Raw genomic sequence first — 24,148 nt, forward strand, 5'->3', positions numbered from 1 at the left:
GTAACGTCACAGTCATCCTCAGAACGCCCCAGAATTCCCCCACCCTGCACCAGCACCATGGCAGAGCCACCTACATAGGCTGGACGGAGACTCTGTTTCACGTCCGGTGCCCACACTGGACTGCTTTGAAGGACAGAAACCTTGCCTACCTTGCTCTTCTCTGGTAGAACAAATATTTGTAGAATGACTGAATGAATGAAGTCCTGCAAGGTGGCTCATCTTACAAATGAAACTGAGACTCAGAGACGTAACTGACGCACAACAATTGACTATGAGTTGTGGAGTGGGGATTGCAGCCCAGCCCTTCTCCTCCAGAGGGACTAAGAAAATGGAACCCACGGAGATCATAGGTCCTGATTTCTGCACTGTGGCATATACATAGTTCTCACATTGGAACGTTGCCATGTAGGAGATTTTAGAGTGGAATGTTGGGGGGTAGGAAGAGGCAGTGGCAATTAATGTAAGTCCTTTAGAGGAAGTAAAATGAATCTGCCAGGTAAAATGACATTCTCAAGCCACTGCCAACAGGACATTTTTGGAGGGATGGATGAGCAATAAATTCATCAAATGCTTTGTTTACCAAGAGGGCTAAGGATTAAGGAATTCTTGAGGTAACTCTTGCTGATATATTCTATCAGAGAATCCCAGCTGGACCAAAGCTGCTGGTTGAGACCAAAAGAGTTAAGTCCCTTACCAAGATTTAGTCACCTCCCTCCTGGTAGGGTCCCTTTTCTTAGGAGCTGCAGGAAAGGCTGTCTGGAGAATGGGGGTGAGGTGGGGAGTGCAGATGGAATTTTACAAATTGGAGACAGCTACTTTATAGAAACGTTATCCTCAACAGACAAGTTAAGGCATCTTTTGAAAATACGACATGCCTGCACGTAAGTCATTCACAGCCCCCGAGACTATGGCATCTAAGCTGCTGAGTCAAAGGGATGGGTCTGAATCCCAGAGGAATTCAAATTCCTTCTGATTCACTAAGGAGGAAAACAGCTACTGTCTTTTTTTTTTTTTTGCAATATTGTTGCACTGAGCACAGTGCTAAAAATAGAAGTGACTATTTTTTAAATACTTGCCTCTTACTAGACACTGTGTGAGACATTTTGCATGTATTATGTAATTGAATCCTCACTTTACCCCAGGAGGTAAGTATTACTGTTATCCTGCTTTAAAGATGAGATGAGGAAACAAGGCTTCAGGAGGCAAAGTGACCTGCCCAGGTCAGACAGCTGGACTGAGACCTGACCATTCAAACAGTCTGATGCCAAGTCTAAGTGTTGCCAAACAAAGTTTGTGTGCCTGAAGCATAGTAAGGCCAAACAAACCAAAAACGTTAGAGTTTGGAGCAGAGAAAGGTTTACTGCAGGGCCAAGCAAGGAGAACAGGTGGCTTGTGCTCAAAAACTTCAAACTCCCCAATTGTTTGGGGGGAGAAGTTTTTATAGGCAAAATTTGGCATGAGGGCTGCAGGGTGTGTGACTTTCTATTGATTGGTTGCTGGTGAGGCAACAGGGTGGTACTCCAGGGATCTCATGCTCAGCCTGAATTTACCATCCTCTACCCATGTGAGGACCATAATTCTGCAGAAGAACTCAAAGATATTGTTATATATATACTCCTTGAGGGGGAACCAGGACGCTGCCCCAAGGCTGCACTATTGTTTCTTGACTGCTCCTCCCTTGTTTCTGCATTCCCTCCCTTCCCATATCTGCCCTTTTGGAACTCAGGGAAGGTCAAGGAGACTGAATGAAGCTTATTTCCTACAAACAAGAAACGGGGGACACAAAAAGGATTTGTAGCCGGGAGCCCCACAGGGTCCTGCCCGGTTTCACAATGTATGTTTCATTCATACAACAAATGGACAGACTATTTGATATTCCAGATGGGCTAGACAAACCTATGATGTGTGGTTGTTATAATGAACTTACAGATCCACACAATAAGGACGTTTTCATGCTGGAAAAGAATGTAGGATAAAGATGCTGTCTTGTCCAAAATCTCTCCCAGCTTTCCTAGGCTTTATCTCAGTTAGGGCTTCCGTGTCCTCTCTGAGCTCCAATCATCATGAGACTATATACAGTAAAACCGAAGCAGAGAAGGGTCAAGGACCTTGTTCAGGGTCACAGAGGTCACACAGCTGTTTGGGAGAGGAAAATTTCTCCTTTACCCCTTTGGGTTATTTTGACTGGTCTAATAATGAAATTGACATAAGAGAGATAAACAAATCTAATTTTGTACATACAGAGGTCACACAGGTATAGGACCTAAGAAATGACCAAAGCAGGCTGTTTATAGACTCTTTTAGACAAAGTAACAAGTGAAGGTTACCTGCTTTAAAGCTTTTTGGTAATATTTGTGGAGAAGGTTTTGAAGATTTGTATTTGCTCTTGACAAGTACGTTGACCCTCGAGCAACACAGGTTTGAAATTCACAGGTCCACTTAGACATGGGCCTAAACGTCCTGCACAGGAACCACATGATCTATGGTTGGTTGAATCCGTGGATGTGGAGCTGCAGATGCCGAGGGATGAGTGTAAAATTATAAATGGATTTTTGATTTCTTGGAGAGTTGGTGCTCCTAATCCCCATGTTGTTCAAGGGTCAGCTGTCATCTTAAGGAGGCTGTGATTTAGAGTTTGGGCAAGAGAGCCCTTTTAGCAGTTTGTATTTTTATTAATTTAAATTTTTTAAAATTGTATTTATTTTTGGCTGCATTGGGTCTTCGTTGCTGCGCGTGAGGGCTTTCTCTAGTTGCGGCGAGCGGGGGCTACTCTTCATTGCGATGCTTGGGCTTCTCATTGCGGTGGCTTCTCTTGTTGTGGAGCACAGTCTCTAGGCGCGCGGGCTTCAGTAGTTGTGGCTCTCAGGCTCTAGAGGGCGGGCTCAGTAGTCGTGGCGCATAGGCTTAGTTGCTCCGCGGCATGTGGGATCTTCCCGGATCAGGGCTCGAACCCGTGTCCCCTGCATTGGCAGGCGAATTCTTAACCACTGCGCCACCAGGCAAGTCCCCAGCAGTTTGTATTTTTAAAAGCCCTCAAAAATAAAATAAACTAGGGAATTCCCTGGTGGTCCAGTGGCTAGACTCAGCGCTTTCACTGTTGTGGACCCGGGTTCAATCCCTAGTCAGGGAACTAAGATCCTGCAAGCCGCGAGGGGAAAAAGAAAAAAAAAAAAAGAAAGAAAAGTAAATAAATAAATAAATAAAATATCCTCTTTCTTTAGTCTCAAGCAAGTGTGGGCATGGTTTTATTATTATTTTTTTTTTTTCGGTACACGGGCCTCTCACTGCTGTGGCCCCTCCCGTTGCGGAGCACAGGCTCCGGACGCACAGGCTCACAGGCCCAGCCACTTCGCGGCATGTGGGATCCTCCCGGACCGGGGCACGAACCCGTGTCCCCTGTATCGGCAGGCGGACTCTCAACCACTGTGCCACCAGGGAAGCCCAGTGGGCATGGTTTTAGATACCTTCTGGAGTATTTACATTTCAAGGACAAGGTAAGGTCTTCAAGGGACATAGAGAGAATGCAAGTTTTCTCCTAAGAGTTTTGGAGTGTATTTGTCTATTATCAGAAGTCTACAGTAATTGCTGTTAATTTTTTTCCTTCCTTCTGAGTGCGTAATTCAACTTTAGGCCAATTCACTCTAGAGGAGACAGCCTCTAATATCATACCTATCAAATCTTGACTATTAGCCTCCAGCTGAGCTACTTCCTGGTCATTTGCAGGAGGGCCTGGGAAAAGTTCTGGCCACCTGTTTCCTTCGTGAAAGGGGATGGGGGTTTAGACCAGGGATCCGTAGATCCAAAAGGTCTTCTAGAGGATCAAGGACAGGCTGTTGGGGATAAGAGGGAGAGAAAGGGGGAATTTATGCTAGATTTGGTTTTTAATTTTGTTCTAAATTTAATTTCTGTTCTTTCATCTTATTAAGAGAGTCCCTAAGGCTGGGTGTTATATTTCTTCGTACCTACTTTTTAGTTTGGTCTTTTCATGGGTACCAATGAGACAATTGTTTGAAGCTGAGAAAATTGTCAGTTCAGAAGTTTTTCCAATTCAAAGGATCCATTGTCTGGAGAGTAGGGGTTTCTTAACAGCCACCCAACCTAATAAGCCTTTTTATGGCTTCATTGTGGATTCAAGAGGTATTCCCAAGGAGAGTGAAAAGATGTAGCTTTCACAAAATCCAGGAAGTTCATTCCCAAAGAGAATCTGAGAAAGCAAAGCAAAAGCTCAGCCAGGCAAGGTGACATCTCTATCCATCACCCTGCTTTACTGGTTCTTGATAACATTCTTACAAATGCATCTGTGGTACCCTTGCAACTCTGATTTCCCACCTAGGACAGCATTGCAGGATCCTGGTTATCTACACAAGCTCTATTAAAATGCAGCACTGGGGGTGAATGCTGGATAGTTACATGGCTTTGAACAAATTGCTCTACTTCTCCGAGCCTTGATTTTCCCATCCATCAAAAGGAGACTAATCATACCCACTTCCTGGGATGTTGGCTACAAATTAGCTAATGCATGATAAGCGCTCAACACAGTTTTTTAGAAAACTGCCTTTATTTGATTAGTAGTTGAAAAAAATTAACAGATACAGAAAAACAGTTTAGTCAGCTGGAGAGACGATAGACACTGAATGCCCCCCAAGAGAACTGACCAGGAGGAAACGTGAAAGGGTGAGGAAAAGAGGCATTGTGAACCAGAGCCCGACCCCGCCACCCAGGTGAGGCAGGTTATAGCACCTTCTGAAATGTTTAAGTGCCTCAGGCATGAAACCGAATTCCAATTTACTTAGCCCAGCCCAGGGCCAGGGGTACTGGGACGTGTGGGGCGAAATGAGACACATTCCAGAGGGTGAGACGGCCATCTTTGACTAGAGAAACTGACAGAACGGGAATTTTTTAAATGAATTTTTCATCTGACTTTATTTTCAAATACACTTTCTTTAAAAAAAAAAAAAAGACACTTTAAGCAGGGATGACAAATATCAGTACTAGGAAATCCAGTTATACAAAAAGAAAAAAAAATACTACATCTAGTCTGGGGTAGATACATTTATTTGGGGTAATGTACATTCCGTGACACTAATTACACAGTAAGTATAAGGTAACTAACATGAAACCATGGAACTGTAACTTTGCCACAGCTGCATGGACTTGGGCCTTTCTGGCTGAGCACGTCAAAAACGGGATGCCTACCCCAGAGCTAGGCCAGTGAAATCTGTTAAGGAGTAAAGCTCCGCAGCGGTGACTCACCAGAATACCTTGCAGCTGACAAATAATAGGCAGGACATGTTAGTTATAAAGCAGTTATAACCACTGTATAGTTATTGTCATGGTCTGAACGCGGGTTGGAAAAGAATTTCCAGACATAAGGCAGAATGTAAAGAAGATAGAATTTATTATGGGGAAGGGTCACTGCCAGAACAGCAGGCTGACTTCCTAGTAGTCTGGGAGACTCAAGCCCGAACATGTGCTATTGATCAGTTTTTATGGCCAGAAAACAAAGGAATGGTCCGAGGTGAAAATTTCGTTTACTGATTGGTCGAGGGACATATACTTTCCTTCTATAGGGTGGGAGTGGGACAGGGCAGATGCCTTTCCTTATTTGGGACAGGTCCCGCTGCCCAGATGGGCATCACCCAGGTGGGCTCAGGAATTTCATAACCATCACAACATGGTGGAGAGGGCGAGTAAGAGTCCGGTAGGGGGTGTAACGCTGACACTTTTTCAGGCAGGGTTGTCCTTTGTCCTTGAAGCACCATTGTACTTGGATCACCACAGTTATAACTTGAATTAGTGCCTGGTGTGTCAGATGGGAGAGCAGAGGGCTGTTAGAGCTATGTCAGAGGAACCCTGGCAGGCCAGATGGTTTGGGCATCATCGATAATCATGGTTGACTTCTAAACACTGATAGCAAGATGACTTCTGATATGTAATCTTAGATAAATTATAGATAAATGAAAAAGGCCACTAATCAGCCACTAAGATTAATAAATAGCTGTTCGAAATTTACCGCATGAGGGCTGTGCTTTGCAGCACCGTTTCCCAAGATGAAGCACTCAGATTTTTCCTTCCTATATCTGGCTTGCAGAGCTGCTCTCATGCCCATTTCAAAAACCTCTCTCACTCCATCTTTGGGCTTTGATGCACACCCCATCTACCCCAAAGCTCCAATTCTGTTTGCCATATTTCTGTCTTCCTCTAGTTTTCCTGGCTCCTGCCTTATCTTGGTTAGCTCCCACCTTCTGCTCTCATGCTTCCAAAGATCCTTCTTCTCCCAAGCAGGATAATGGGACAGAAATGACTACTGGAGTCCATTTTTCTGGGATGTTTTCTGATGAATGTCTGATGTTTCCTGATAAATGTCCCTTTATCAGGGCTCTCAGTGGAGAAACACATCAGTATAACATCAGCATCCAGATAGGCGATGGGCCTCAGGTGATCTCTTCCTGCCCACCTGTGTTCCACAAAGCCAATTCTGCCTGTTTTCCGTCCACCTCGATATCTGCCACGTAGTTTTCAAACACCATGTGTACACATACCTTTGGGAACTGGTCCTTGCTACACACAGTGACAGAGCACACTGGCCAATGGGGAAGACAGCAATTAATCAAATATTTAATTACAAACTGAATAGGTACTACAAAAAAAAAAAAAAATACAGAGACAACAGGAGACCTGCCCTGGAATGGAGAGGTGGTTAGGGAAAGGTTCTGGCTCAGAAGCTCTGTAACAAACTATCCTAAAACCTAGTGACTTAAACCAACAACAGTCATGTATGTTGCCCACAAATCTGCAATTTGGGCAGAATTCAACCTGGACAGCAAGTCTGGGCTCCACTTGGTGTCATCTGGGGCACCTTGACTGGGATTGGAGAGTAAATTAATTTACGTTAATTTGAGAAACTGCTCCAGAGAAGCATGGTTTCCAGCACAGTTTTATATCTTGTCAGAACAAAGAACATTAAATAAGTCAGGGATACATTTCAAGGGAAAAAAAGAAAACACACAGGTCAGCATGTATACCGCAAGTCAGCATGACCTTGGCACCTGGGAAGGGAGTCTTATCATCAAAGGAGGACCAGCATTGGCATCCAGGAAGAGAAGCATTTAATCTTTATTTTTAACATGGACATTTTTTCTTTTGGTCAATGTGTCCTTTTCTCTGATAATTAAAGCAGATGTACAATGTATGTTTGCTGGGCCACAAACAGGCTATTTTAGTTAGCATAAAATTCAAGTTAACTCATGTATAAGCCAGAATGACTTCCCTATATCTCAATATGTGAAAATTTCTTTTATTACTGTCTCTGTAGATATTCATAATCTGGCCATTTCATATAAGTGGAGGCATACAAAACGTGGCCTTCTGTGTCCGGCTTCTGTCACTTGATGTTATCAAGGTTCTGGAGGCTTCTCTCAAAGATGGCTCACTCACCTGGCCTGTAAGTTGGTGCTGGTTGACAGCTGGGAATTCAGTCAGGGATCTGGGTTAGGGATCCTAGCTCCTCTCCATCGGGGCCCTTTTGTGGGATACTTGGGCTTCCTTATGGCATGGTGGCTGGGTTCTAAGAGTGAACATCCTAAGAGAATCAGGCAGAAGCTTTTCACATTTTATGACCTAGATTTGAAAGTCACATAGTGTCACTTTGATGTTTGTCTCAAGCTCACCTGGATTCAAGGGAAAGGAACACAGACCACACTTCTCAATGGGCAGAGTGTCAAAACACCTTGTAAGAGGAGTGTACCATGGGAGATATAACTGTGGCCATATTTGGATAATAACTGCCACAGCTTCCCTGAGGAAGTGTGACGTTTGACCTGAAAGCTGAAAGATAAGTAGGTGTTAACTAGGCACAGTGGTGGAAGAGCATTCCAGGAACATGGAACAGCATTTAGAAAGGCCCTGAGGTGGAGCAATGAGCACATTTGAGGAAGTGAAAGCAGGTCCAAGTAACAGGGGCAGAGAGGAGAGACACAAAGTGAATGTGAAGGGGCTGACGGTGGAGGACTTTTTCTGTCATGTGCTTTAAATGTCTTGTTTCTACTCAGGTTCTCTTGTCCATTCTTCCAGAATAGACAGCACCCTAGAGTACCACTTGGGGACAGTTACTCCCCCACCCGCCCCTTTCAGTGGGGCTGCAAGAGTGGACATAGACCCAGTTCTCACCATTTAGGACATTCCACACACTCCCATCAGCTTCAGTGATTGGTTCGGGAATGGACACATGACCCAAGCAAGGCCAATGAGCCTCAAACCCAAGACACCCCTGCAGCTACTGGACAAGGGATGCACTCTTTCTCTGGGGGTTGCCAGGCAGGATATAGTTGGAAGTGCTGGGTGTCATCTTTGACTCTGAGTGAGAAGAACCTGACTGAGAATGACACTGTTAACCTAAAATCAGCCAGTTTTACCAGCAAAATGTGTTTATTTGGGAAAAGCAAAGAACTGCAACTCAAGACGTGCAATCTATGGCAAACCACAGGCACGTCCGGAAAACAAAGGGAGACTGCTTTTATAGGAAAAAGGAGGGGTGGGGAGTTGGGCGGTGCTGTTCTAAATGAAAGTTCATTGGAGGAAAGTAGGTGGCGATGGCTTCTCATTGGCTGAGCTGCAATGTTTCCCATTGGCTGGGCAGTTGCTGAGGGAGGAGAAATTCTTCCTTTGGGCTAGTAAGGTAGTTGCGCTTCCTATTTGGGAGTGCAATTTTCCCTTTTCCCTGTGTGGCGTGGAAGTGAAGGTCAGTGCATGCAAATGAAGGTCAGTGCCTGCAAATGATGATGAGTGTTAATGTATGAGACTTTCCTCTGCTGGCCGGTCCTGGCTCTAACTTTAGTGAGGTTTCCTTTATTAATTTTCAACGGGAACAAAGAGAAAAGCAGTACCAAGTGATAGAGACTGTGGAGCTCCTGGACCATGATTAAAGCGAAATTTACCACTTGCCATTTTAGGTACATGAGTCGATAAATTTTGGTTTAAGCTGATTTTAATTTTCGTCACTTGCAACCAAGAGTCCTGTTTAAATTCACCATTAGGATTTTGGTTATCCTGATGCTTATCCTTACTGAATTGTTCCAGCACTTCATTTGGCCTCTTCCTGAATTTTTTTTGTGTGTTTGTGATCAATAAATTTTTTTATTGCTTCTCAGTCTAAATGTCAAGTTAAATTTGTTTAAGATTCAAACAAATTCTATAGAACATTTAAGAACATTTGTACATAACATTTATAAATTTTCCTTCTTGAATAAAAATAATATGTAATAAAGCCAATTGTCTTGTTGGTCAATGATTAATCAAATAGAAAATACATGACAGTTTATGGGACAGTTTAAAATGTCCAAATATTATGCCCCTGGAGGATTTGTCTAGATTAAAGATCTCCCTCAGTCCTCAGGGGACAGATGGATCTTGGGCATATTTGGGCAGGTTTTTTTAGAGTATGCTAGAGGAACATGTCAAATCAGCAGCTATCTGTCTGATTTATTTTTACTCCCTCCTTACCCCCTCCACTAAAACAAAACAAAAAACCCTCCTGATTGATGAGACTTTTTAAAATTGAAGTATAGTTGATTTACAATGTTGTGTTAGTTTCAAGTATACAGCACAGTGATTCTGTTATACATATACAATATATCTATTCTTTTTCAGATTCTTTTTGCTTATAGGTTATTACAAAATGTTGCATATAGTTCCTTGTGCTATACAGTAGGTCCTTGTTGGTTATCGATTTAAATATAGTAATGTATATATGTTAATCCCAAACTCCTGATTTATTCCTCCCCCACTTTCCCCTTTAACCATAAATTTGTTTTCTATGTCTGTGGGTCTGTTTTGTATATAAGTTCATTTGTATCTTTTTTTTTTTGGATTCCACATATAAGCGATATCATATGATATTTGTCTTCTGTCTGGCTTACTTCACTTAGTGTGATAATCTCTAGGTCCATCCATGTTGCTGCAAATGGCATTATTTCATTCTTTTTATGGCTGAGTAATATTCCATTGTGTATATATCCCATATCTTCTTTATCCATTCATCTGTCGATGGATATTCAGGTTGCTTCCATGTCTTGGCTATTGTAAATACTGCTGCAATGAACATTGGGGTACAGATGAGACTATTTTTTAATGCAAATCAAGCTGTCTTATTGGTAAGAAAATTTAATGTTAAACATAACTGAATATCCAGACACTTGGCAGTTTTAAAAGCTACTATGCCTGTGGCCCTGGCTCCTTTTCCTTATATTCCCATGATTGCCCCAGGGCTGCCACTAGTATACATGGAGGCCTTAAGCAAATTAGAGAAAAGGGCCCTATGGAAGAACAACTTTTAGAAAAAATTATCTCTTTCCATGGGAAGACTCAACCACATACCAAGAAGAACAGAGGCTGAAATTCAGCCCCCAACTACCTATCCAGTGGGAAGCATTTAGTCAGAGCACAGTGCAAAATAGCATGCAAGTAACCTTCACATCCCCTCCTCCATAGATGGGCATCATTTTTTAAGTGTTGTTGAGATGACCCAAGCTGTTCTGGGTATCACATTCAAGCATTACAATGGTCAGAGGAGAAAAGAGAACAACTTCCAGAATGTCTCCCAGCAAACTGGGAAGAACTTTCCCAGAAACACTTAGCAAAGCTCTCCTTATATTCCATTAGTCTGAATTGGATCACACTTTCTAATCATTTTTTAATTTATTGAGATAAAATTCACATAACTTAAAAAATCACGATTTCAAAGTGTACAAATCAGTGGCTTTTAGCACAATCACAGTGTTGTACAATCATCACCACTATCCACTCCAGAGAATTTTCATTGTACCCATTAAGCTGTCACTCCCCATTCCCCCCTTCTCCCAGAACCTCAGGCCCTGACAACCACTAATCTACTTTCTATCTCCATGGATTTACTTATTCTGGACATTTCGTGTATGTAAATGGATTCATACAATATGTGGCCTTTTATACCTGGGTTCTTTCAAAAAGCTTGGTTTCAAGGTTCATCCAAGTTGTAGCATGTATCAGTATTTAATTCCTTTTTATGGCTGAATAATATTCTGTTATATGGATAGACAAAATATGATTTACCCAGTCATCAGTTGGTAAACATTTGGGTCATTTCCACTTTTGGACTATTATGAATAATGCTACTGTGAGCATTTGTGTACAAGTTAATGTTAAAACACCTGTTTTCAATTCTCAGGCAAATATGGAGTCATGGGATTGTTGGGCCATATAGTAATTCTCTGGTTCCCTTTTTGAGGAACTGTTAAACAGTTTTATTGATTGACTGATTGATTGATTGACTGTGCTGCGCTGCTTGTGGAATTCTAGTTCCCTGACCAGGGATTGAACCCAGGCCCTGGGTAGTGAGAACGCAGGGTCCTAATCACTGGACTTCAGGGGATTCCCTGTCAAACTGTTTTCCATAGAGACTGCATTATACATTTCCATCAACAATGTATATGTGTTCCAATTTCACATCCTTGTCAAAGAGGATGTTATTTTCCATTCGTTTTTTATTATAGTCATCCCAGTGTCTATGAGGAGACATTTCATTACAATTTTTATTTGCATTTTCCTGGTGATTAATGATGGTAAGCCTCTTTTCATGTGCTCGTTGGCCATTTGAATATCTTCTTTGGAGAAATGTCTATTTAAACACTTGGCTCATTTTTGTTTTTTGAATTTTATTTTATTTATTTTTTTATACAGCAGGTTCTTATTAGTTATCCATTTTATGCATATTAGTGTGTATATGTCAATCCCAATCTCCCAATTCATCACACCACCACCACCCCACCACCGGCCGCTTTCCCCGCTTGGTGTCCGTACGTTTGTTCTCTACATCTGTGTCTCTACCTTGGCTCATTTTTGAATTGAGTTCTTTGCTTTTTTGTTGTTGAGTTGTAAAAGTTTTTTTTTTACATATTCTAGATACTAGAGCCTTGTCAAATATGGGATTTGCAAATATTTTCTTCCATTCTGTGGGTTGTCTTTTCACTCTTTTGATAGGATCCTTTGATGTACAAATGTTTTTACTTTTCATGAAGTCTAATTCACCTATTTTTGTTGTTGTTGCTGCTTCTGCCTTTGGTGTCATATTTAAGAAACCATTGTCAAATCCAAGATCATTAAGATTTGCCTCTAGGTTTTCTTGTAAGTATTTTATAGTTTTCACTCTTATATTTGGTTTGTTGATACACTTTTTTCACATACACACACACACACATATATGTACATATATATTCTTTTTCATATTATTTTCCATTATGGTTTATTACAGAATATGTAGTTCCCTGTGCTTTACAGTAGGACCTTGTTTATCTATTTTATATACAGTAGTTTGTATCTGCTAATCCCAAACTCCTAATTTATCCCTCCCCCACTCCCTTTCCCTTTTGGTAAACATAAATTTGTTTTCTATGTCTATGTGTCTGATTCTGTTTTTTCTTTTGTTTTTGGCTGTGCCACACGGCTTGTGGGATCTTAGTTCCCTGACCAGGGATCAAACCCTGGCCATAGCAGTGGAAATGCTGAGTCTCAACCACTGGACCACCAGGGAATTCCCTCTTTCTGTTTTATAAATAAGTGCATTTGTATCATATTTTAGATTCCACATATAAATGATATCATATGGTATTTGTCTTTCTTTTCTGACTTACTTCCCTTAGCATGATAATCTCTAGGTCCATTCATGTTGCTGCAAACGGCATCATTTCATTCTTTTTATGACTGAGTAGTAGTCCATTGTACATATGTACCACATTTTCTTTATCCATTCATCTGTCAGTGGACATTTAGGTTGTTTCCATATCTTGGCTATTGCAAATAGTGAACACTGGGGTGCATTTTCTTTTCAAATTATGGTTTTCTCCAGATATATGCCCAGGAGTGGGAATCACTGGATCATATGGCAACTCTACTTTTAGTTTTCCATAGTGGCTGCACTAACTTTACATTCCCACCAACTGTTGGTCCACTTTGAGTTAATTTTTGTGTATGATGTAACTTCAAGGTCCAACTTCCTTCTTTTGCATGTGAATATCCGCTTGTTCCAGGACCAGCTGTTGAAGAAATGTTTCCCTAATCAACTGACCATAGATGTATGAGTTTATTTCCAGACTCTCAACTCATATTTAATTTCAATTTCATTGATTCAATCAATTTCATTGATCTATATGTCTATCCTTATGCCAGTACCACAATCTGTGGTTATCGTAGCTTTTAGTAATTAAAAAAAAATTTTTTTTTTAAATTTGGCCATGTCACGCAGCTTGCAAGATCTTAGTTCCCCGACCAGGGATTGAACCCGAGCCCTGGCAGTGAAAGTGCTGAGTCCTAACCACTGGACCACCAGGGAATTTCCAGTAAGTTTTAAAATCATGAAGCATGCATCTTCCAACTTTGTTCTTTTCCCAGATCATTCTGGCTTTTCATGGTCCCTTGCCCTTGCAATACCATATAAGTTTTAGGTATGGCTTTTCCATGCCTACAAAAAAGGACATTGGGATTTTTACGGGGATGGCATTAAATCTATGGATTGTTTTTGTGCAATATTGCCATCTTAACAATATTAAGTCTTCCAATCCATAGAAACACAATGTCTTTCTATTTATTTAGGTCTTGTTTAATTTCTTTCAGCAATGCTTTGTAATTATTAGGGCCAGGAATGAGACAACTAGTGACAGCCTCTATACCCCAGAGCCCACTGAAATTATTCAAACTAGCCAATCCTAAACTGCCTACTCTACCTTTCCCATTCCTTCCCTTTGAATCTCCAATGAAGGCTCTTGTCCACATTTCCTCCTTATGCCTCTACCACCTGACCAGTTCTTGTGTTTCCCTTTGTGACCCCTGCCACAATGTGGCATGCTCCCTTTCCTTGGGATCTGAAGGTATAATAAACTATCTTTCAAAGGCCGTCATCTCCTAATCTGTTGGCCTCACCATGCCTGAATAATAATGAAACCTATATTTAAAAACATTCAAATATTGATACAATGTTGAATAAAGGTAGCAAAAGTGACATCCTTGTCTTGTTCCTGACCTTAGGGGGAAAGCTTTAAGTCTTTCATCATTGTATGTGATGTGGGTTTCTTATATATGCCCCTTATCATGTTGAAAAAGTCCCAGTTGTTGGAGTACTTTTAGCATAAAAGGGTGTTAGAGTTTATCAAATGCTTTTTTTCTCCATCAATTAAGATGTTCATGTGGTTTCCATTCCCCCTTTTGTTTTATTAATTTGGTGTATGACATTGATTGATTTTTTAAAATGTTGAATCACCTTTGCATTCCTGGGATAAATCTCATTTGATCATTATGTAGAATCCATGTATATGCTGTTGGAGTCGCTAGTATTTTGGTGAGGACTTTTGCCTCTATATCCATAAGAGACATTGAGCTGTAGTTTTCTTGTGACGTCTTTGTCTGGCTGTGGTATCAGGGTAACACTGGCTTCATAGAAGGAATTAGGAAGTATTACCCTCTCCTATGTTTTTAAAGGTTTAAGGGGATTGGTATTACTTCTCTTTTACTACATATTTTTCAGTTATTTTCTTAGTGGTTCCCTGGGAATTATAATTAATGCTTAATTTATAACAATCTAGTTAGAATTAATACCAACTTAGCTTTAATATTATACAAAATTTTTACTGCTACATAGCTCCATTCTTCCCTCTGTGTTGTTATTGGCACAAATTACATCTTTTTCACCGTGTGCCCATGAATATAGATTTGTAATTATTGTTTTATGTTATTGTCTTTTAAATCACATAGCAAAAATGAAGAGTAACAAGCCCAAAATACATTAATACTGACTTTCATATTTATCTATGTAGTTACCTTTACCAGTGTTATTTATTTTTCCATGTAGATTTGAATTACTGTCTAGTGTCCTTTTATTTCAGCCTGAAGAACTCCTTGCAGCATTTATTGCGTGTCAGGTCTACCAGCAATGATCTCTCCCAGTTTTTGAAGTCCCTTTGAGTATATCTAAAATAGTTGACTTGGGACTTCCCTGGTGGCACAGTGGTTAGGAATCCGCCTGCCAATGCAGGGCACATGGGTTCGAGCCCTGGTCCGGGAAGATCCCACATGCTGCAGAGCAGCTAAGCCCGTGTGCCACAATTACTGAGCCTGCATTCTAGAGCCTGCAAGCCACAACTACTGAGCATACGTGCCACAACTACTGAAGCCCACGCACCCAGAGCCGGTGCTCCACAACAAGAGAAGCTACCACAATGAGAAGCCCGTGCACCGCAGCGAAGAGTAGCCCCTGCTCGCTGCAACTAGAGAAAGCCCGCGCGGAGCAACAAAGACCCAACACAGCCAAAAATAAAATAAATAAATAGAATAGTTGACTTAAAGTCTTTGTTTAGATATTCTGTTTTTTTAAAAAATGTATATAGTTGGCTTTTGTTTTGTTTCTCAGTTCAGGATTCAATCAAGACTATGTGCTATATTTAGTTGTTGTATCTTTTTTTTTTTTTTTTTTTTTTTTTTTTTTTTGCGGTACGCGGGCCTCTCACTGTTGTGGCCTCTCCCGTTGCGGAGCACAGGCTCCAGACGCGCAGGCTCAGCGGCCATGGCTCACGGGCCCAGCCGCTCCGCGCCGTGTGGGATCTTCCCAGACCGGAGCACGAACCCGTGTCCCCTGCGTCAGCAGGCGGACTCTCAACCACTGCACCACCAGGGAAGCCCATAATTGTTATATCTTTTTAATATCTTTCAGTCCAGAATGATTCCTCCACCTTTTTCTTTTTTTTTTTAATGATATTGGCTTTTTAGGAGAGACGTCAGATGTCTAATAGAATGTCCTATTTGATATTTGTCTCATTGTTCCCTCATAATTGGATCCAGGTTAAACATTTTTGGCAAGATGATACATAAGTAACGTGTATGTACAGTCTTTCCAGGGCAATCATGTTGGAATGAATTGGATCCAAACATTTTTGGTTGTGATGTCACTTTGGTCAGTATTCAAATTTCCAGAAGAAAGAATCTAATTGGCCAGGTTGGTTCACATGCCCACTCCTTGGCCAGAGAGGGAAGGCATTTTGACTGACAGTCTCATCAAGAATGTTCTCAGTGAGGAGTAGGTAGCTCAGCAAAAGAAAACTAAGATGCCGTTGAAGCAGGGGGAATGGATGCTGAGTAGGAAAAAATGACGAATATCCACTATCCCTCTATCTTTCAGTGGTCTCAGCCATTCACTTGACTTCTACTGTTTACTCTATCAAATTCTCAGAATGAAAGCTGACTTCTCTCTCCATTTCCACACCAGGTTTACAGCTGTCTGCTCAGAGCCTCTACTTGCATGTCCTAAGGGCATCTAAAGTAAAACTTAATGCCTTCTCCACCTGCCCCTACTCAACCAGCAGAGGAGCTGAATTATCTACAGCTCGATCACCGCCCCCCCCAGAAACCAAAACCCAAATTCATGACTCAGTGTGCCTAGTCCTGTGGTTTGTACTTCTGTCGCGTCTTTTATAGCCTTTCTCTCTTTCATTCCCACATGTATCATCCGAGACTATGCCCAAAGTGTTGTCTGGAATTACAAGTAACAAGGAAGAAACAGCTTTTCAGGTTAAACACATTCAGGGAGCATTGGGGGGACACAAATTTATTTATCACAGAACTTCTCAGAGCCTTGAATGAGCCAATGTGATTTTTAAAGAATAGATATTCTTTTCTTTTTATTTTGCAAAATAATTCAATTTATGGAAAAAATCTCAAGAATAGCACAATGAACTTCCCAATATTTGTTACCTGGATATATTAATTGTTAACATTTTCTTACGTTCTCTCCTCCCTTTCTCTCTTTCTTTCCCTCTTTCTCTCTCATATCTATATCTATACCTATCTCTAAACCTATATCTCTATCTATCTATGAGAGGGAGGATTATTTATATATATGTACATATATATATACACATATATCCTCGATATATATACTATCTATGTATACTGTCAAATGGTTCAGCAGTAATAACATATATAATTATATCTATCTGTATCTATATATAATTATTGCTGAAACATTTGAGAATAAGTTGCATACATACGTAAATACTTCACTTTGTATTTCCTAAGAATAAAAACATCTCATTGTTTCATAAATAGTCCATTGATAAATCCATATGATAAGAAAATTCTTATCTCCCACATCAGAGGACAGCTATACAATTTGGGAAGTGCTAGTTTACATTATTTCTTTAGGCTCTAAACTCAGTGGTTCCCAAACCTGGCTGCCCATTACTGCCATCATTATTACCGAACAGTAAATGCTTATTGTATACAGATGTAAACATTTCACATGAATGCACTCATTTAATCTTCATAGTAACTCTAAATAATAAGTATTATCATCTCTAGTTTATACATGAGAAAACTGGGTTACAGAGAGGTTGCCCAGGATGCAGAGCTGGTAAGAAACAGAGCTGGCATTTATAGCCAGAATCTGAAGGGTATAATACACTTCTCCCAATGATTCTGTTGGGCAAACAGGATAACTACTCCTCTCACTGATAGGAAGGCTTTTTGCCTCCTTCTCCTCCAAATTCCAGTTGCTAGATGAATTTACACAAAACATATCTTCTTCTGTTGCTTGTGAGTTAAGGAAATTGTCATTCAGTGGAGTGGTTAAGAACCAGGACTTGGAAGTCAGTTCTGGATTTTCATCTTGGCTCTACCCTTAACCAGCTCCATGGTTTTGAGCTGGGCACCTCACTGGACAGTGAGGGTCGGATCAGAGGAGGAGGTATGGCCAACACTCGGGAAAAGGCTTGGCGATCAATCCATGGCAGCTAATAATTGTGGTTATTATTATTGGTGGTGGTGCTGTGTTATAAACCCCTCAGCCACAAATGGGCAAATTATCAACCAATCTTTGTCTCTGTTTCCTCACCTATAGAGTTGGGCTGTTAATATATTGTCTTCTAGGAGTGTTGTGGGGGTTAGAGAGAGGATGTAGTGTTTCGAATGCTGCCAGGCACATAGTGAGTATACAATGAATGTTGGTTATTACTATTATTTATTATTTTCTTTATCACTATGCTCCTGACAAAAGGTTCTACTTAGAACAGCTTGAATATGCTCCATTGTTAGCTGCTTCTGTGTGTTTTTCTTTGCTGTGCTCTCTGCCTGGGACACCATCCCCATTTCCCTGTGTCAAAACCCCAATTGTGTCTCCTCCTGTCCCACCAGCAGTGTCCTTGGTGCCAGGGAAGCCTTTCCTTATCCCCCCATTAGGACTTTATTCATCTCGTGGGATACTTATTTCCAGCTTTGTATAGAAATCTCTTGTCTCTTCTCCCCTTGAAGGAGCCCCTTTCCCTACTTCAGGTAACATCTAAACCAGAGCAGACCCCATAACCTGTTACCCTAAAGAGACCAGAGCCATTTTTAGAAGGTGCTAGATAAAAGCCTGCTTGGAGTCAGGGAAAAAAACCCATAGATCCCTTTGGTACTTCCCATCTGTCTGTTGCCAAGACTCAGAATAAATGCACTGATAGGGACTGACTCCTACCGTTTAAGGGGCTGCTGCTGAGTAACCTCCTGTCTAGGGAGAGACCTTACCACACCAAGAGCTTCCTCATTGCCTAATGGGGGCCCTCCGGGGCTTTATCAAGGACAAGGGAGCTGGGGAGCCTCCTCCACCCAGTGAAACTGATAGAAAGAAATACAATGGGCAGATGGATTGCTACAAAGGCAGGTGGGCAAACAAAACACACAGGCAAGAACCTTCCCTGGCATGAGATGTTTCAACTGCTTTCTGGGGAGGCAGGTAAAAAACAGTCACCAGAGTCCAAGCCCTTCCACTCTTCATTTGCAAACTTTTAGGCATCTTCCTTAGATAAGCATTTTGGGGGCTCTTTCTAATTCCTGGGGACTGAAATAAACAACAGCTACTGTTCTTCAGAGCCTGCTGGATGCCAGGCCCTTCAAAGGTGTTCTCCCAGTGACTCCTCAGAGTGGCGGGTGTCCCATCCAGCTTCGAGCCTTTCTCTAATGTTCCCTTCTCAGTGAGGTCTACCCGGGACACCCTACTGAAAACTGCAACCCGCCCCCACCTCCACTCCGCATCCCTGCGTTCTCAGTACGACCCTCACCACCTTCTAATGTGCAGTTTGATTTACTTATTAAACAGGTTTATTGTCTGATTTTCCTCCCATACTCCACAAGGGGGACAACCACAGGGTGGGGCTGGGGGGGTCTTTGCCACTTAGGCTCATTTGGGCATCCCTAGGGCCTACAACAGAGCCTGGATCGTTAATACCATGTATGATCTATGAATCGTTTATCATCATTCATTTATTTTCCTTTTCAAAAATATTGTTTAGTTTTATATTGAAGTATAGTTGACAATAATTACAATGTCAAATAATGGTCCATAATTAATTGACAATAATTTACAATGTTGTATTAGTTTCATCATTCATTTAACCCGTCCCCTTCTGATGAACACTTGGCTGTTGTAAACCTTCTGCTATTATAAACACACTGCAGTAAACATCCTTGGGCAAATATCTTTGCACATTTGTGCATTTATATCATAGTAGAGATTCTTCCATATAGAAGTGCTAAGTCAAAAGTTATGGAAAGTCTCAGTAGATACTGCCAATAGCTCTTCCAAAAAGACTGTTTCCAGTTAGACTCCCACTAGGAGTGCATGAGAAGGCTCGCTAAGGATTGGTGAAATTGGGGTGGGGGTGGGGAGGATCCCGACTCATCTACACTTGCTGAACCTCTAATATCTGCAAGTGTAGAATCTTAATGTTAAAGGGACGTAAAGATTCATCTCGTTCTCCTCCAACTCCCTTCCCAAGGCAGTAATCCTCTCCAACACAGCTTTGTTCTTAATTCTTTCCTTGTCAGGGACAGAGGTCAAACTTCCTTCCTATGGTTTTCAGGATAAATTGCTACTGACAGGTGACTGGGTCAAAATCTGCTTTCCTATAACCCCACCCCACCTATCCCGGCTCCATTCTCAGGAGCCCCAAAAAACTGGGCTAATCCTTTTTCCATGTGACAGCTCTTAAAATATTTGAAGACTGTATCAAATCTCCTCTAAGACTTCTTCCAGGGTAAACCTCCCCAGCTCCAGCCAGATACACCCCCTGGATATGACAGTGTTGACCTGGGGACCCTTTAGGTTAGTGGCCAAGCGTAAAAGCTTTAGGGTTCCCCAGGCTTAAGTTCAAGTCCCTGTTCCCACACTTTCCAGCTGTCTGACCTTGGCTAAGTCACTTTTCAGACTTTAGTTTCTTCCCTTGAATAAATTATATAACAATAGTGCCCACCTTATAAGGTTGCTGGCTGGGACACATTCTTACACACACACACATACACACGTGCACACACACACACACACACACACACACAAATCTAAAACTATATTTTATGATGGTGTTGGTATAAAGACAAATATAATAAAGGCAGGGTTATATTTATTTATTTTTCTTCTGATTCCAAAAGAATTAAAACATTTTCCTGGGGACTTCAACGTACCGTGGCCTTAGACTGTGCCTTCTGTAACTGATGGATACATGGGCTCTGGTAACTGGGGGAGTGAAAAAGAGAAAATAGGCCAAGTATATAAAGTTCTTACCACAGGGCCTGGATCTTTGTAACTTAATAAATGATGATCACAAATTTAAAAAGGACTGTGCAGAGAACAGAGGTGACACTGAGAACGTTTCCCAAAGACCTCTTTATCGGTGCCTGTGGGCTTTCCAGACCCAGCTTCTGAACACAAGTAACACAGCCTGTGCATTCTCACCTTGCCCGCAAGAGTCTCGTGAGAGAGTTGGTAAAAAAGATCCAGAGTCTATGGCATTTATGTTGAGAAAAGAGGTGTCTTATCTGCTCAGACTGCTATAACAAAATACCACAGACTGGGTTCGATCCCTGGTCTGCTAAACAACAGAAATTGATTTCTCACAGTGCAGGAGGCTGGGAAGTTCAAGATCAAGGTGCCAGCACGGTCACCTTCTGGTGAGGGTCCTCTTCCTGGTTGATAGCTGGTGCCTTCTCGCCGCGTCCTTACATGGTGGAAGGGGGCAAAGGAGCTCTCTGGGTTCTCTTTTAATCTTTTGTTTTGTTTTGTTTTTTGTTTTGGCCGTGCCACGCGGCATGTGGGATCTTAGTTCCCCGACCAGGGATCGAACCCGCACCGTCTGCAGTGGAAGCACAGAGTCTTAGCCACTGGACTGCCAGGGAAGTCCCAAAGCTAATCTTTTTGTTTGTTTGTTTTGTTTTTGTTTTGGGGTCTCTTTTATAAAGGCATTAATCTCATTCATGAGAGCTCCATCCTCATGACCTCATCATCTCTCAAAGACCCCACCTCCTAATACCATCACATTGGGGATTTGAATTTCAACATGGATTTGAGGGGGGTGGGGGGACACAAACACTCAGGCTGTACCAAGAGGAAATACACATTTCTTCAAAAGAAACCTCTTCAAAAGAGGGTCAAAAAAATCCATGGACTAGTAGAAGATATTTGAAATATATGTAAATGGCAAAGCATTTATACCTAGACTAAAGAGAGCTCCCTGAAATCATTAAGAAAAAGACAGTTGATAGAAAAATGGCAAAAGATTTTAAGAAGCCCTTGCAAAAAGGAAGAAATCGATATGGCTAATGAAAAAAAAAAGTACTCAGCTTCATTTGTAATCAGGGAAATGCAAATTGAAACCACAATGAGATACCACTACATACTCTACCTACAGCACTTTTTCTGGATACATGTTATATTTTACCATTAGCATGTGTTTTTAAAATGTATACAATCACAAGGTAAACAAAAAATTGCAAAAAAACAAATAAGTGAAAATTCTCCCTACCACTGGACCTCCAAACCCCTCCCTCCAAATACGTCCTGTTACTAATGGCTGGTGAGGCCTTTCAGAGACTGTGCTTGCCGTAGCATCTATGCATAAGCAGCCACCTTTCCTCAGATAATTAGTGCCATACTTACATCAGTTGGGGTTTGAACAGGGAAGCAGAACCAGTATGAGTCCTTACAACTCATAATAAGGGATTTATTATTGAAATTAAGTCTTATAAAACTGTGGATGCTGGTGGGGAATTCAATGGGCCTAAAGTTGCTGGAGATCAGCAAGGCCAGCAGTTGCGGGGTGGGGGGAAGCTAGACATGAATTGGAAAGAAGGAAGGCAAGCTACAACCCATATCTGTTTCTGACATTGTCCTTTTTATTACAGTCATTCTGGTGTGTATAATGTGGTATCGCATTGTGATTTGCTGAAATATTTTAAAGTAAGTTACAGAGATCATGACATTTCACCTTAAATACTCCAGTATACCACTCTAAAAAATTATCACTTCTGTCAGTTCAGAAAAGTTTTTTTTTTTAATTATTATTTTCTTGATAATTTTCTCTCCTTTATTTTCCCAGTTTTATTTTTCTCAAATTCTTATTATTTGGATATTGGACCTTCCGTTGTGGTCTTCTAATGTTCTTTATTTCCTCTTCTCTCTGGAAGACTTCTTCAATTTTTTTCTTCCTCTTGTTTCATTGAATATTTTTTTACTTCTTAGTTTCTTGATTTCCAAGAGCTTGTTGTTGTTGTTGTTCCCTGAATATTCCTTTTAAAAGATATCTTGTTCTTGGGACTTCCCTGGTGGTGCAGTGGTTGAGAGTCCACCTGCCGATGCAGGGGACACGGGCCAGTGAGCCATGGCCGCTGAGCCTGCGCGTCCAGAGCCTGTGCTCCGCAACAGGAGAGGCCACAACAGTGAGAGGCCCGCATACCACAAAAAAAAAAAAAAAAAAAAAAGATATCTTGTTCTTTACAACTTAAATTTATACAGTGCTGTATATCAATTACATCTTAACACTAGAAAGAAAAATAAATAAATACATTTTAATTTAAAAAAAAGATAGCCTGTTCGGTTCCAGGAATGCTATATCATCTATTATCTCTCTAAGATGTTTATGGCAGATTTTTAGAAGTTTACTTCATTCCTCTCATTGTCACTGTTTCTCCAAATCCCATTTTCCTGCTTGTTTTGGAGTTGTCTTTCATAATAAAAGCTTTTCTCAGATGACTGGAGTCTTTGGCTGGTAAAATGTGTGTACACATATATTGACAGCATCACTGTTCACAGTAGGCAAAAGATGGAAACAGTCCAAATGTTCAACTGATGAATGGCTAAACAATGTGTGGTATATCCATACAATGAAATATTGCTCAGCCATTGAAAGGAATGAAATGCAGGTACTTGCTACAATGTGGATGAACCTCAAAAATATTATGCTAAGTGAAAGAAGCCAGACAAAAGGTCACATAATGTATGATTCTGTTTACAAATTCCATTTGACGGTTTTCATTATTCATGGTAGATATGTTCTACAGCGTCTCTGGGAACACTTAGTTATTGAATACGGAATCGCTTTTTCTAGGGAAATACAGTTCCTGTGAACCTCTGTTCACAACATTTTCATGAACCAGTCAACACATAATCTTGATTTATATGTGCTTCTGTTGAAAGAAATCTTATTTAGGGAATTCCCTGGCAGTCCAAGTTAGGACTCCGTGCTTTCATGGCCGAGAGCTCAGGTTCAATCCCTGGTCGGGGAACTAAGATCCTGCAAGTCGTGCGGCGCAGCCAAAAATAAAAAAAAAATTTTTTTAATTCTTATTTAATACATATTGTTGGTTCATTAACATTGAACTCACGGCCAACAGCACTAAAACTCATGCATGAGCAAAGCTTACCTAACACATGTAGTTTCTTGGAACACTAGCCAGCACTTCAGCACTATACCTGGGACTATTTTAAACAGCAAAATCACAAACAAAAGGCACGAAAATGCAAAATGTGGCACAAAATATACCATGAACACTTGTTTAGAGTATGAGAGCTGAAATAAGAAGGGTGTTGCCTCTTTCATCCTCAGCTGGGAACATGCATGTAGAGCAAGTCATATTTGTTGCTGCTCCACCAATGACCAGGAAAGTCCACAACTATCAATTTTTTTTTAGGATTTATTTTTACGTATTTATTTATTTTGGCTGTGCCGGGTCTTAGTTGTGGCTCATGGGATCTTTGTTGCAGCATGTGGACTTCTTAGTTGCAGCATGCGGACTTCTTAGTTGAGGCATGCAGACTCATTTGCGG

General features: G+C 41.1%; 1 pseudogene; it reads right to left on the bottom strand.

Moving 5' to 3' along the window:
• Window positions 1-5,974: 5,974 nt before the first annotated feature.
• LOC101289481 (transforming protein RhoA-like) lies at window positions 5,975-8,946 on the bottom strand (annotated as a pseudogene).
• Between the last annotated feature and the right edge of the window lie 15,202 nt (window positions 8,947-24,148).

Source organism: Orcinus orca, chromosome 16 (assembly GCF_937001465.1).
Source record: "Orcinus orca chromosome 16, mOrcOrc1.1, whole genome shotgun sequence".
NCBI classification, from domain to species: domain Eukaryota; kingdom Metazoa; phylum Chordata; class Mammalia; order Artiodactyla; family Delphinidae; genus Orcinus; species Orcinus orca.